Source organism: Leptonychotes weddellii, chromosome 4, assembly GCF_054177405.1.
Source record: "Leptonychotes weddellii isolate Sample4059 chromosome 4, ASM5417740v2, whole genome shotgun sequence".
NCBI classification, from domain to species: Eukaryota; Metazoa; Chordata; class Mammalia; order Carnivora; family Phocidae; genus Leptonychotes; species Leptonychotes weddellii.
This window is the reverse complement of record NC_138372.1, coordinates 56,999,814-57,014,053: the sequence shown is the minus strand read 5'-3', so window position 1 is coordinate 57,014,053 and position 14,240 is coordinate 56,999,814. Positions and strand designations below refer to the sequence as shown.

Genomic DNA, 14,240 nt, shown 5'->3' with positions numbered 1-14,240 from the left:
AATGATTACTGACTAACGCTACTACGTAATAAGAAAAAAAAAAATTGCCAGGTCTGAAGATGAGGCCGTTACAGGTAATTTCTGAACCTTGTTTAGGAGCCCGAACAGCTCGCGTTTCAAGGAAAGTGCAATTCAGCTCGTCTGGCCAGGCGTCGGCTCGCTCACCTTCTCAGGGGGAACTGCCAGCTCCGGCACGTCCTTTTCTTCTAGTTTACACACAAACATCTGATCGCTTTTCCAATACATGGCACTGCTAGGGCTGCTTATCGCATACCAACTCCAGAGGGTCAGCGGCCGTCCGGGTCTGCCGATCTTCCCCCCTCCCCTGCGCCAAAGCACTAAGAAAAGCTGACACCGAGAAGAGGAAGAATGCTACAAGCAAGTCTTCGTCCAAAGAGGCCGCTGTGGCCGTTACCACTCTGGCGGACTGTTCTTAAGATTCTTATCCCAACTTCACTGAGGTCTGTCCCTCCAGGAAAAGGAAAAAAAAGTTTTGTTTTCCAGAGGGTGGAACCTTACATAAAGGGAGGGAAGGGGGTGTGTGTGCAGGGGGAGTCTTCTCCTGGAGGAATAGCCTCACCTCCTTAAGGAAAACCCGCCTTCTGTACATGTTAAGATCTTTATCAGAGCAAGCCAACTTACTCCAGATTTAGTATTAAAGAGGGGGGAAAAAAACAACACTGGGAATGGCCTGTTAACTTTTGACTTAAAAAAAAAAAAAATCTGCTCTCTGCATTTGCCGTGGCTTTTTAATTCTCGCTCCCCAACCAAAACCTAAACAAAGATTCAGGTTACATCTCTTTCTGCAGCAAGCAGAAGGGGAAGCGGAGGTCTGAGTGACTTAAACTTTTTAGTCATTCTCCTGAAACACGTAGCTCTCCTGTCTAGCCAAGGAACTCGACCGCTCCCTGGCAGCCTGGGGGCTGACTTATCTAGCGGTTCCCGCTCCCTTTGCGAAAAGTTTTCTCATTAAGATAAAGAAGGAACATCTGAGCAGCACAAAAGCTTATGATTTGCGACTAGATTTGAAATCAAGGCTACAAGAAAGAAAAAAGTATGTTGCTAATAGTATTGCTCTTTCATCTCGTCCTAGACAAAATTTAAGCCCTAGAAGGGGCCAGTTCCTGCCTCAAATGTTGGCTGTGGGTTTGTGGAGGGAGGGGGGTGGTGTTCTCAGAATACCGTAATTTTGATGAGGATTGGAGGGTATGTTTGTTTAAATAGCTTCTTTATGGTGCAAATTTTACTTCATTATTTAGTGTGTAAAGGGGAATTTAGTAAGAGACTAACAATATTTTTATTTCCAATTTTCCCTTTTTTAAGAAACGAAACAAAGCAAAAAATTTAAGAATACCTGGGAGTCTGTTTCCTAAAGGCCTTTAGTAAAATCATGTGATATTCCAATTAAACGGATATATGTATCTACATATCTATCTATATATAATCTTCTATATTCGTATCTCCTTGCCTTGTTTGTCTAGAAGAGTAAGATCGAAGGGCTCTCGCCCAGACAAGTCAACAGCAGACTAGAGGAGGGGCAATGGGCAGAGATAGGTAGCCTTCCTGTAATGAAGTGAGCCTGTATAACAGTCTGGGACTGAGCAACGACTGCAAATTTAGTTTTTCCTCAAGTACATTTTTCTCCCATAAACACGAGGGTCCCCAGAGCATTTTCCTAATGCCATTGTTTTCCTTTTCGCGCAGCTGCGCACAGGTTAATATTAGCCATCCCCCTTCTGGTCCTTTCTGGGAGATCTCGCTTAAATTTATGAAGTGGGGGGTAGAGGACGCTGGGATCTGTGCCCTCTTACAGAACTGAAGGCTTGGGGCGGACCTAATTCTCCTAAAAAAGCTAACCTGTGCGTGGAGAACAGAAAGTCTTGTGGTTTTCATCAAGTGCAAAAATTAGTATTGGGGGGAAAATCCACATAATGCATTTTCCATGAAATAGCATCGGTCTCAAGATGTGTTTTCCGAATGGAAAGAGAGTCGTCAGAACATTGGCTCTATCGGGGTGTTCATAGACAGCAGGATTGAAAGTGGAATTAAAAAAAAATAAATAAAGGTCCAGTTCAGAGATTTAGTTACTATTCATTAGGGTCTGCAAAATGAATCTGGGGGTCCTGCTTGGCTACTCTCCGGGAGAATTAATCGCTCGGGTCGTTTGGAGATCCGGAGAGCGCGGGAGCTGTTTGGGGAAGTAGGGCGGGGGCGCGGGCGTTTATGCGGTCTTTCCACCCACCCTCGCCTAATCAGTCGGCTCGGCTCTCAATCAGGTTTTCAAAATACTAATCTTAATCTAAGAGCCCCTATCTCTGCATCAGTGAAGGAAATGATCATTTTTACTGGCTTCTGGGCATGGGGAGGAAGAATGGTCGTCAGACCTCAGAAGACCTAAAAGACTGGTCTGGCGTTCGCTTTACTGCTGACGCACTGCCGGACGCGGACCTTTTCCCGGGGTGTGATTGTGCGCACACAGCCTTGCTCTGTAGGCCTCCTGGCCGGTGAGTCTGTTTCTGTGTCCTCGGCGTTGTAAGCCTTTGGCTGCGGTCGTGTGCGGAGGTGGGAGGAGGGGGGTGTGCAGGTATTTGCTGTGAATGTTGGGGCTGAGCGTCCTGTTGGTGCTGGGCCCAAGGACCTCCTGACCCTTTGTCAGGGGTGAACACCTGAACGTGGCCCGGCTTCTTGGAGCTCGCGTCACACCTCTTACTCACGCTCCTCCTCCGCTAGGGCAAAGGAAAAGTTCGCCCGCTACTTCGCAGAGTTGGGTTCCTGTGCTAAAAATCAGGGCTCTTTTTGTCTTTCTAATAAGAGTTTTTAGCCCAAACTCCAATTGAAACCAATTTTGGTCGAAGGAGGACATACCAAAAAACATCATCTTGTGTTTCTGCAGGTGGGAGAGGAATCACCCGCGTTGGGTCGATTCCTACCTACTAACTTGAAATTTCTAGATGGCCATCTCTCCTTAAATGAAAATCAAGAGACCATAAGCCCACCCAGGGGACTAACCAACACCCCTGGACTGCAAAGGCTCTTTGCAAGGCCCGAGGAAGAAACCCAGAGAGACTTGGGAGGACGCCCTGGCAAGTTGGGAGGCGCTGGGTGTGTCTCCCGAAAGCCGGAGGGGGTCAGGGAAGGGGTCTGGGTCCCCTGGGGCCAGGCCTTGATTGAAGGTCCAGGGATGGAGAGCGGGAACACCAACCCGCTCTGACCCCTTTAGTTTCCACTCACCGCGAAGAGCTGCCTAATTGGGCTGCGAGCAGCTGCGAAATTTGTAATCGCCTAATAAGCCTTCCACCTCGGTAATTCTTATCAAAAGGCATAAAACTGATATTTTCACACTCGGCTTCCTCCACAGGAGCCGTTTATAAACATCCTTCATCAGTAGGATGAAATTAAGACTTCATTGACAAAGGTCTCTGGAACTCGATATTTAAAAGCAATAGATCCGAATTAGCAAATTATTACTTTAAGTAGGGAAAGTCCCCACCAACTTGACTATTGAACCCTTTGCCTCTGAGCTCCTCGCGGTGAGTAACCACATGTTTGAGGGAACTTAACCTGAAGTTTCCGCGTTAATCAAGCAACCTCCGGAATCTCGCTTCCTGAATCCGCGCGCGCCCTGGCTCCCGGCCCTTCCACCAGCCTTCGAGGACCCGCTCGGGTCAGACCTTGTGGGGACCGGGGCGAGGACAGCTGGGGCCTGGGCGAAAACGCGGCTAAACCAGACGCGCCCAAGACTCCCGAGCCTCAGGCGCAGGGCCAGTGCCGGCCATGGCACCTCTACGCTTTCCCCCGTCCAGCGACCCCGCGCTGGGGGCCGGCCCGGAGCCCTGTCGCAGCGTGAGGCAGGGGAGACCTCCGCGCCGGTAAGAAAGCGCTGCTTCTGGCTGATTCTTGTGGCAACTTCTTTACCCATGAAGGTAAAAACTCGCCCTGAAGCTGCGAAAGTCACACTTGGTTCAGGGGTAGGAGTGTGTCCTTTGATTTTTGCCCACCCCGTCTAATCATTATTAATACTAATTTGGAAAGAGACTGAAGGAGATAGCTTCCAGAGACTTTCTCCCACCAACTTGCGCAGCTAAGACCCGCGTCACCCCACAGAGATCGCGCAGCGGGAAACGCGCTCACCTTGGGACTTACCGGTCCCAGGCTCCTTCTCAGTTTCTGAGGGAAAAGAAGGGGCGTGTTTATTCACGGCAGTGGAGGACGCCCAAAGGTGGCAAGGACCTCCGTCTGGGACCTCCTGGTCTCTGCCCAACTGCGGGCCGAGCCTAGGCTCACTAAACTTCCGGGCGAGGCTACCGGGCTCCGCGTGGGACAGCCGGGAACGCACTGGTGCGCAGGGAGCGCCTGGGCTAAGCCGCCGGGCCGGCCGGGCGTCTGTTGCGCTAGCTGGAGTCGTGCGCGCCTGTTGGGGCCAGCGGTCTCCAGCGGTTCTAGAGACCCAACAACCGAAAACCACGTTCTGAGCCCCAGAGGGCTGTGCATGTGGAGTCCGTGTCTCTTTTCAGCGGGTGCGCTTGTCCCCCAAGAACGCGAGTAAACTTGCCCAGTCCTCTGCGGAAGGAGAGAGGGAAAGCGTTTCTCGCCTGATAGGACGGGTAATACGAGTGATAGAATTAGGAGCCCTAGGGAGCCCGAAATTAGTCAAGACGCAGTCTGGGGACGCTCCAGACTAAATGCTACTGCGCAAAGCGCGAAAGTCCACTACATTATTTACCCATTGTGACATTCCAAGCCCACAATCTTCGCCTTAAGCACACTTGTGGTTTACAGCTGCTAATTTTATATGCATTTTATCGTTCAGAATAAGCAAAGCGGCAGGACCAGGGGAAACCTGATTCTAACCTGTTTCTACAGACCTCGGCCCACACAACTCTGTAAAAACCGAACTAGGAGGTGGGGGGGGGGGAGAACAACTCAAAACCCAACAGTTCTCTAACCCCCAATTCCCCCGCCCTGGGTTTTCCTACACATCCTACTAGGCTCACAGGGCGGATCTAGAGTGGAACTCACTAATCTAGAAGGAGGACGGGAACCCTAGCCCCACAGACTTCCCCTCCTCCACCCTCCTCTTCCCCAGGGATCCCCGAGAGGCGCACTAAAACCCGGACAGGGAGGCAAAAAAGGCAAAGTTGATCTGAGTGTAGAAACATGGGCGCCTGAGAGTGTTTGTCGGGTGGAGTGGGGAGGGGTGGTGGTGGTGGGGAGTTGTGTGAGCCTCCTATTCTCAGGCTTCAATCCGGTTTTGATAAGGGAACACACAGCTCTCGTTTTTAGCCGGTGTGAGTGTGTCCCATGCAAACTCGGGTCTCCCAGCCCACAATCTCGGCAACAACATCTTCCCGGCAACACTAACACATCCCGTCGTTTCTTTACCCATCGATGTATCCTGTAAAATGATGCTTTAAAAAAAAAGGAGGGGGGGGAAATCTTCGGAATAATCTTGAAACATGATATTTTTTAAAAAGTTAAAAAAACTTTTTATATGGTTTCTGCTTCAGGAGACTGGTTCTTGTAACTTTGGCAATGTTTTCCTCCTTTCCTTCCTCTCCTTCCCCTCTCCCTCCCTCCTTTCCTTCTTACCTACAAGCCTGACTGCCTGTCTGCCTTCATGGGAACTCAAGGTTTAAGAAGCTAGGCATCTTGTTATGAGTACGAGTATGAGATTTTGAAATTAGTTAAACCTGTAATGGATTTCAGAGCAATTTAACAACTTAACACCTCGGTTTTCTCATCCAGAAAATGGAGATGACAGCACTGATGATGTTGAAATGTGTTCACCGATGCGCAGTAGATTCTCAATCGTAGGCTCTGCCTGCGCCCTTCTGTGCTGCGCTGAGAGGTCTAGATGCAGAGGTGTCAACAAAGCTCTCATTCCCCAGGTGAAGGAGACAGACCAGTGCTCTTCCTCAGCACCGACCTGGCTTCCAGTCGGCTATTTCTGGGCGTTCAACAGATCCGGTTGCCAATGCCAGATAAGCCTCCCAGAGCTGCAGAGACTCTGGAGAAGAGCTGGCAACTGGGAGCCACTCTACTATGGCAATTTGTCCCATGGAGGCACAATGAAAAATCTTCCTCCTCTTTTGTCACTTGTTTAACATTTGCGGGTTAATCTGGCACATTTAAATGCTTGGCACCCTGACTCCTGTCAGTTTGTGCAAACTTCTGAATATTGTGAAAGTGGCAGTAATCATAGTTGTTGCTTATTACCTGTCAAATGCCCCACCGGCGCTGAGGTGTAAAACCCTACTTCAGTAACTTGCCTGAGGCCATATCACCAAAGTGGGTTGGAATTCAAGCCCAGAGGCCAGACTCAAGGCCACCTTTTAACCATTCCCCAGTGTTGCCCTATTTGCGGTCAGTTCAAAAACAGACACCTTCAATTAATGGATTCATTTACCCATCTCAAGATGGGTCTTTATATAGTCCAGTTGATCTGGGTTGCAGCTCCAGCACAGGTAGTCCAGCTACAGGCCTCTTGCTGGCACCGGCATCCAGCGGAGCTTCAGGCTTTCCCCAGATGCAAAGCATCTGGTATCCCGTGGGAAAGAGCGCCCCCTTCCTACCTCAATGAGGTTGCGTAGCGTAGAAGGATTTGGAGCCTCAAACCAGCCACAAAGGGGGAAAGGGAGCCAACGGAGCCTTTAACTTGGCGGTAAAATCTCTCTCTTCTTGCAAATTACAGAATCCAATGACTAATCATCAGCGAGTGGATCAAAGCCTGGATTAAACAAGTGAACACCGCTCTCCGTATCTCCTGTGCTGCAAAGGCCCACGCTCACTTCTGGAACTTTCCTTTGGCTTGGACCAAAGTTCGGGTCACTGCATGGAGTCTGGCAGAGGCCGTGGTGCCCAGCCCTGGCTGTTCACAGGTCATCTCGCAGCACCCTCTCTTGCCACTTCAGAGAAGTCTTGGGAAATAGTTTTCCCAGACACAAATGGGTGAATAAAGTTGACCCCACCAGATCTTCCCGCAGGCTGCGAGGACCCTGGAAGCAGGAACCTTGTGCTGTTCCTGACTCTGGAACCTAGCTCAGTGCCTGGCACTGGGCAATAAAGGATGGCTTTTTGAACGAAAGACAGTATGTGCTGGCAGGTACAGAGGGTTTCAAGCCTTTCTGTGTATTTTTGGTTTGAGCTTGCTACTTCTTCACATTGGCACTTTCTTGTTCAGAACTCAAATTTTTTAGTCACATAGAAGAGTGAGGCAAGGAAGGGCATGGAGATCCTGCTAATTTAAATTAAAGGAATTCCTGGTCTTCGCTTTTCTTTTAGGGCGAGGGACTTGCAGCCTCCATTGGATCTTCTGGCACAATGGTTCATTTTGACCCTTCATGAGGGTCCTTCAGACCTTAATGTTTCAATTAAATTGGAAACCTACTCTGGGTGCCTAAGAGACCATCCAGGTCTGAACCTCAGTTATAGAGGAGGCTATTGGGAGTCAGAGTAGGAACGTGTTGAACCTCAGAAGTCTCCATGACACCCTGACTCCTGTCAGTTTGTGCAAAGTTCTGAATATTGTGAAAGTGGCCGGGTAAGCTTCCATGGCCCCATTTTGATTGCACACATGGGAATGCTGTGCGTGTTGTCCCGACATAAGTCAGCATAAGTTTGGGCTTGCCCCAGAATCAGAAGGGGGCCTGGGTGGACAGTCAGGATGGGAGCTGAGGTCATGCGGAGCCAGATACTGGTGCTCTCAGACTTCCCTGGCCTGGAAAGGAGATGCATACCTGTTTTCAGTCAGCAACAAGGCAGAAGAACATGGAGAAGACATGTAGGCTGTAGATGGAGTCTTAAACAGGACAGATCCAGTCTCTGTGCGATCATAACCATGTGTCTTGGGTGCCTGGGTGGCTTGGCCTAGTCTCTCCCCAGACCCAGCCTGTTTCAAGCAGGAACAGGTCCTGAGCAGGAACAGTAGCCCCAGGACTCAGAAACTAGCCCAGAGTCCTGGAAAAGGGCTGGAAGAGGTCTCTCGACCTGAGATGGTTGCACCAGCCCCCTTGGTCTTGAATTTACCTGGACACTAAGGGAGGAAAACGCTAGGACTTTATCTTGAAGACTTTTTTTTTAATTTATTTATTTGATACACAGAGAGAGAGAGAGAGACAGCGAGAAAGGGAACACTTGAGTCTCTTGCCAGACACACCACAACAGTTTGCAAACTGAGTCACAGCTGCGACATAGGCATACCAATGTGTCAAAAATCATTTCAAAAGAGTGTAATCCCGACAATTTCCTTTGAGTGCCACCCCTTCCTCTGGAGGGACTCAGAGGGGCATTTTTTAAAAGGCTGCCTTCATGTTGCACCATCTTTCAGGAATAATGCCTTTATCTGCCTCAGCGCTTTATAGTTTGCCTTTATTATTGAGTTTCAAAGTCACTGGACACAATGGGCAGCAGTTTCTTGGAGGCTTTTAATACACATGGTCTCTTTTCAAGGTTTCCTCCTCCTCCTCCTGCTTTCAGAATACTTCTGCCCTGGCTCAATAATTAATTTTACAGATATTGTGGGAAAAAACCTCCAGTATTAAAAAAATATCTGCATCAGCCCACGTAAATCTTTTAAAGGTCGGGGTGGGGGAAAGAAGCAGTTAGTAAACAAAGTCATAATATCTGATTATTTACACTGCTCCCCTTGCAGCTATCTTTTTTCCTAAAAAGACTTTGCATTTTTAGAGATGAATATGTGCATGCAAGTACTACCCTTTTATAATAAGAAATACCATTTATTGTTTCACATCGCCCAGATTTCAAATATGTTGTAACGTATATTCCTCACAATTATCTATGAGGTATATATTCCTATGCCCAATTCACAGATGGGGAACCTAAAGCTCATACAGAGGGCCAGGTTGTTGGGCAAATTAAAGACGGTACGGATGTAAACCTATTCCAAGGTCTTAACCACTGAGTTTTATATAAAGGATATTGTGTGAACCTTGCAGAGTATAAAGTGAAGTCCCCTCTCCTGGCTGGTTGGATGTGTGGCTCCTCCCTTTCTCCTGGAGTCCTGGAAGCTGGAATTCTCTTAGGAGCGGGAGTGGGGGGGAAGGGGGGGCTCGGCTGGAGGGACCTGACCTCCGCTCGTGGTCAATTATGTAAGGCTCGGACACACGTGTGGAGCCCGCGGGGAAAACGGACTAGAGGGCTGAGAAGTTGAAGGAGGATGGGGGTAGATCGCGTGCTGGGAAAACACGTTCTCATCGCCTGCTGGTCATAAATATTGTTGTATTTCCTTGGTAACTCCCCAGCCCGAGGCGGAGGCCTGCAGGCTGTCTCCTGTGGGTGTGAGGCCATTCCCCGCGGGCGGGCTTTGGAGGCGACCTCCCCACGCAGGTCCTGACGGCGTTCAGGACTCTGCCCTTCAGCCCTCTGGGTCGCAGTCCCAGCCAGGCTGCAGCCGGGGACAAGCCGGGAACGTCCCCGCCGCGCGGTGCACTCCGGGAGGCGCCGAGGCGTGTGGGCGCAGCGCGCGGCAAAGGGCAAACGCCCAGAAACGTGCTCTGGTCGGAAAGGCAGGCGGGGACCCTGCGTGAACCCCCACCTCACTAACCCAAACTCGGGGAGGAGGGTGGCCGCGGCTCTGAGCGCCAGAATGTCTACCCCAGGCCGGGCTCTGAGGCAGGCTCCTCGTCCTGGTGGGTTTGCCCACTGGCCTCCTCGCGCCCTTTTCGGTGGGCGACCCTAGGGCGGAGGCTTAGGTTTCAAATGCGAAACATTCGTCTCATCTAGCTTCCAGAGGATGTTAGGACTTTTCTTTCCTGAGAAAGTCAGCGTCTGGAGGAGACCCAAGGCCCAAGCCCTCCTTCCCCTCAGCCGTATCTGCCCGTAAATAGGTAGGTAACTCTTGCTCAACTCTTCAAAAGTCCCGGAGTGTTTATCCTAGTACCCCACAGAAAGCTGTTAAATGAAAAGGTAAAGCCAAAAACCCAAGCCAACAACAAAGAAAGTAATGGGGCAAGGCCTGACTAGGCCAGAACAAGGTGTGTCTGAGCTGTTCAGTAAAGTGGACAGGCTGAGGATGCCCAGTCGGGGGAATGAAGGCTGGAGCGGGAGACACACGGGTCTGAGACCTGCTGCGGATTCCAGGTCGCCTGGTGGACTAGTCTTCCTCCAGGAGCGGAGTTTACTCAGGCATGCCGGGCCCTGGAGAGCCAGGGCCTAGGGGCGCTAGGCCTGACCTGAGCCCAGCGGGGAAACGCTTACAGCCTCAGATGGCCTCTGCAGGGATTCGAGTTTCTTCTACTTGGCTTTAGTTTCTGTGCCAGTCGTAGTCGCTTGGCCCTTAGTACTTTTAATACTGTTGTGTAACGCTTGGGCAAATAATTTTAACTGACCAGGCACTTGTATACACTCTTCTAAAAGGTGTGTGTGTGTGTGTGTGTGTGTGTGGAAGGGGGAGAGAGAAAGAGATTTCTCGACTGATGAGAATATTTTCAGTTTCAAATGATGGCTCGAAGCCCACAGATCTGCTAAATTTCTCTTATTTTCTTTTAACATGATTAGTTTTTTAAATGTGTCTAATAAAATTATGTTCTTAATTTTGGCCACCCTGACAGAGATAAAATATCAATGCATAAGGGGAAGCCAAAGCGAAAAATATGTGTGTGCCAGCCTTGGTGTGGAAAAATATCGGTAGCATTTCTTATTTGACAAGGAAATGCATTTGTTCAGTGTTTTTCTTTCTCTTTTCTTTTCTTTTTTTTTTTTCAGTTGGCAAGGGCATCGTTTTTAATATATATCCATGTTTATTGTTTCTGTTTGGTACTTTGGTCATTTGCGGCACATCTGTTTCTGATATTGTTCCTATGTTAAGTACACACTATTGTGTTAGCAAGATTTTACACCATCTGTTTAAGAAAGTTCTTGCCAGTGCTATTTGATGCCCTGTTGAACTTTAGCCAAACTTCTACATTTTATAATGTTCTCTCAGTCCTGAGCATATATAATACACTTTAATGAAATTATGCTTTTATACTTGCTGACAGACATCAGAAACACATTTATGCAGGTCAACAGCAGTTTAGCTAAATGTTGGTTAGGAAGAACAATATTAAAACAGTAAAGATGTTAAAAATAAAAGTATTTGGAAACAAAACTATTAAATTAAAATCAAATAATCACCCAAATAAACAACTGCCACACACACACACACACACACACACACACACACATACACACATTTGAACACAGTGGCTATTGAGAGTTAATGTATAGTTTTGATGATTTATGTATTTGTATATGTTTCACTACATATATTAAATCTAGGAATTTGTGTTCTTGACACTATTCCCAAGAGTATAAACTGGTTTAAATAATAAAGTAGAATAACATTGTAATGTAACTGTATCAAAAATATATTAAGTGTAACGCATGCAGATAAACTTAATCATTGAGCCTAACTAAAATGGTATTTTTTTCTTTTTATCCTGTGACCACTCATACAGGTTTTACACAGTGTTTTCAAAAGCTAACAGGCAATGTTACCCACTTCTGAACTCCTTAAAAGTAGAGCTATTTGTGACAATTCAAAAAATATTCAAGTATCAAATTTGGTGGCTAAGCATATATAGCTAATAATGGCACCACTACAAGACTGGAATTGGCTTGAAAAAGTGAATCTGGCTGCATGTTTTCAAAATCTTTTCTAAAATGTAACATTCCTGTTGATACATTACCTATTTTGTTTATATCCAAAGTGTATATCCTGGTGTAAAGCCTTAAAAATAGTTTCACATGATATTTTAGTTATAAGCCCAGAAATATATGGCTTGGCATTTGGGTTAATAAGCTTCTGACATTCATTCTGGGAAATCAGTATTCTTCAATTGACAAAGAAGTTTCCTTTGATTGAAATCTGCCCCAAACAGGTTGCACATTCTTTCAGTTGTTACCTGGACAGACTGCTTTTATTGCAGAGGCTATGATTAAAAGTAACTGCTTAGAGGTGTATAGTCTCTTTCTAGTTGTTTCTATAGGAAAACAAATCTTTGTTTTGGGGTATTTAATTTGTATATAAAATATATCTGTGGTGATATAGGTAATTGGCATTATTTATGTAAGACTTGGAATTCAGTACTTTGTTACTGTGAGATAAATCTGGTTGCAGAAAAGGGAACCATTCTCATAACATTTCTGCCTACATACACTTCTAGAAAATTATTTATCAAGATCTATGTTTTCCTTAAACTATTAAGTTAGATGTGCTGAAATGTAACCTATAAATTTTGTTTTTAATAACTGATGTTACAAAAAAAACCCTTATGAATCTTCACATGTCTGGTTCCAATTAATCTGCTTATACTATTTATTGGATAAAATAACAAACCTGATTTAGTCAATTTGGAGTGTTGCACCACCAATTTTCTATGTGCTTCTTTAAGGTCTGATGCCTGTTCCTACACATATTTAGTTCATAGTTATACTCATATAAAACCTGGGATTAGAAGAATAATTAACTAGATGTATTTTCTTAAAATTTTTTTGCAGTTACATCAGTATAAAAGGGAGATGATCTCAAAATGAATGTTAATAATTATTGAAAGAACACTGTATGCATCTTTGTGCGTTCAATTTATCAAACACCGACAAAGTACCAGTGCTGGGGATATAAAGAAGAGTAAGACATGGGTGGTCCTTGCTCTCAGAAAATTTTCAATCCATTAAGGAGACTGACAAAAATACAACTAGCTCATCCCTGCAATTCTATAATGATCTCTATCTACTCCTTGGGCTCTGAATTGGTAAAGTAGATGATCTCATCACAACACTTTGTATATGTTTAAAAAATTTTAAACAGGGGCGCCTGGGTGGCTCAGTTGGTTGAGCGACTGCCTTCGGCTCAGGTCATGATCCTGGAGTCTCTGGATCGAGTCCCGCATCGGGCTCCCTGCTTGGCAGGGAGTCTACTTCTCCCTCTGACCCTCCCCCCTCTCATGTGCTCTCTCTCATTCTCTCTCTCTCAAATAAATAAATAAAATCTTTAAAAAAAAAAATTTAAACATATTTGTGTGGAATGAAATGAACAAAAGTGAACTATCCCCAGAAGGCTGTATGGCTTCTGAGATAACTTATATATTCTGTACATTTTCAGGTATAGGAAGGGGACAGTATTAACTTCCTGTTCCTGAAACATCTGCTCAATTATTTTGAGTCTTGCATCACAATTATTTCTTGGGTCTGTTGTAGAATCTGCTGAAAGAATAGTGGTGGGACACTGTTTTGAGCTAGAAATATTTTTTAGTTTGTTTAATTCTAAAATCTAAAGTAGTTCTTTTCCTCTTACCACTTCCCTCTCCGACAAAATAATTTTATATTTTCATCTCTATAAACTTTTATAGGTGATTGGGAAAGGAAAGGAGAACTCTATAAAGACTATCATTTAAGTCAATTTGTTATTTTTCCAACATATATTTGCTAGCTTTGAGAATTAATTATCTTAAAACTACAAGGCTGGGTTTATTTTTTCACACAAATTGGGGAGTAACTGTTTAGCAGACTTTTTAAAAAGTTTTGTTTATAAAAAGGTTTGTTGGGAATTTAGAGTAAAAAATGGAGATTTAAAGTTTCTTTAGCACTTACAAGAATTAAAGCCAAGTTAAATTTAATTACTCTCTCTAATACTTTTAGAGATTAATTTTTAGAGTATAATTTTCTTCTTTTATATACATTGATGAAAAATATCAGGAGAGAAAGGAGCAATCATATGATTGAATTAATTGAATGTCTTTTACCCTTGAAGAGACATTGTATTTTAATTGTCTTCTGTTTAATCATGGTTTTTGGAATAAGTCTGCATTATGCTTTCCTTTTGAGGATATTGCATCTCATTTTGCCATAATCACAGATCTGTTTATGTGACCAGTTGATTCCTACTGGGTATTGTTGCACATTTCATTTCTGATTCTTTCCATTTTCCTCAATCCCTTGCTTCCACTCCAGCAGAAGTGAAAGCTCTTACAGCCTATAGTTCACTTTCAGCTCCTTTGATTTTTAGCTGTATGATGACCTTGGGCAAATCACTTAACTTTCTGAGCCCCAGTCTCACCAGTTTTGTTTTTTGTTTTTTTGGGGGGTGGGGGGAATAAGGGTCATAAGAGTAACTTATCATTGAAAATCTTTCTAGTTTTTAATGGTAAATCACTGCTCACAGATTTTCAAGAGCTTTTCTCAAAACAGCTTTGAAATCTTAGTTATGACTGTCCTCCAGAGGGAAATTTTTCTTCAGGTTA

General features: G+C 45.5%; 1 long non-coding RNA gene across 1 annotated transcript in view; it reads left to right on the top strand.

The window, feature by feature from the left end:
• Positions 1-9,507: 9,507 nt before the first annotated feature.
• The window catches only part of LOC145721108 (uncharacterized), a 253,522-nt gene continuing 248,789 nt past the window's right edge, over positions 9,508-14,240 (top strand). Inside the window, exon 1 of the long non-coding RNA XR_014144573.1 lies at positions 9,508-9,845. This is a non-coding gene — a long non-coding RNA (uncharacterized LOC145721108). The remainder of the gene's footprint in view (positions 9,846-14,240) is intronic.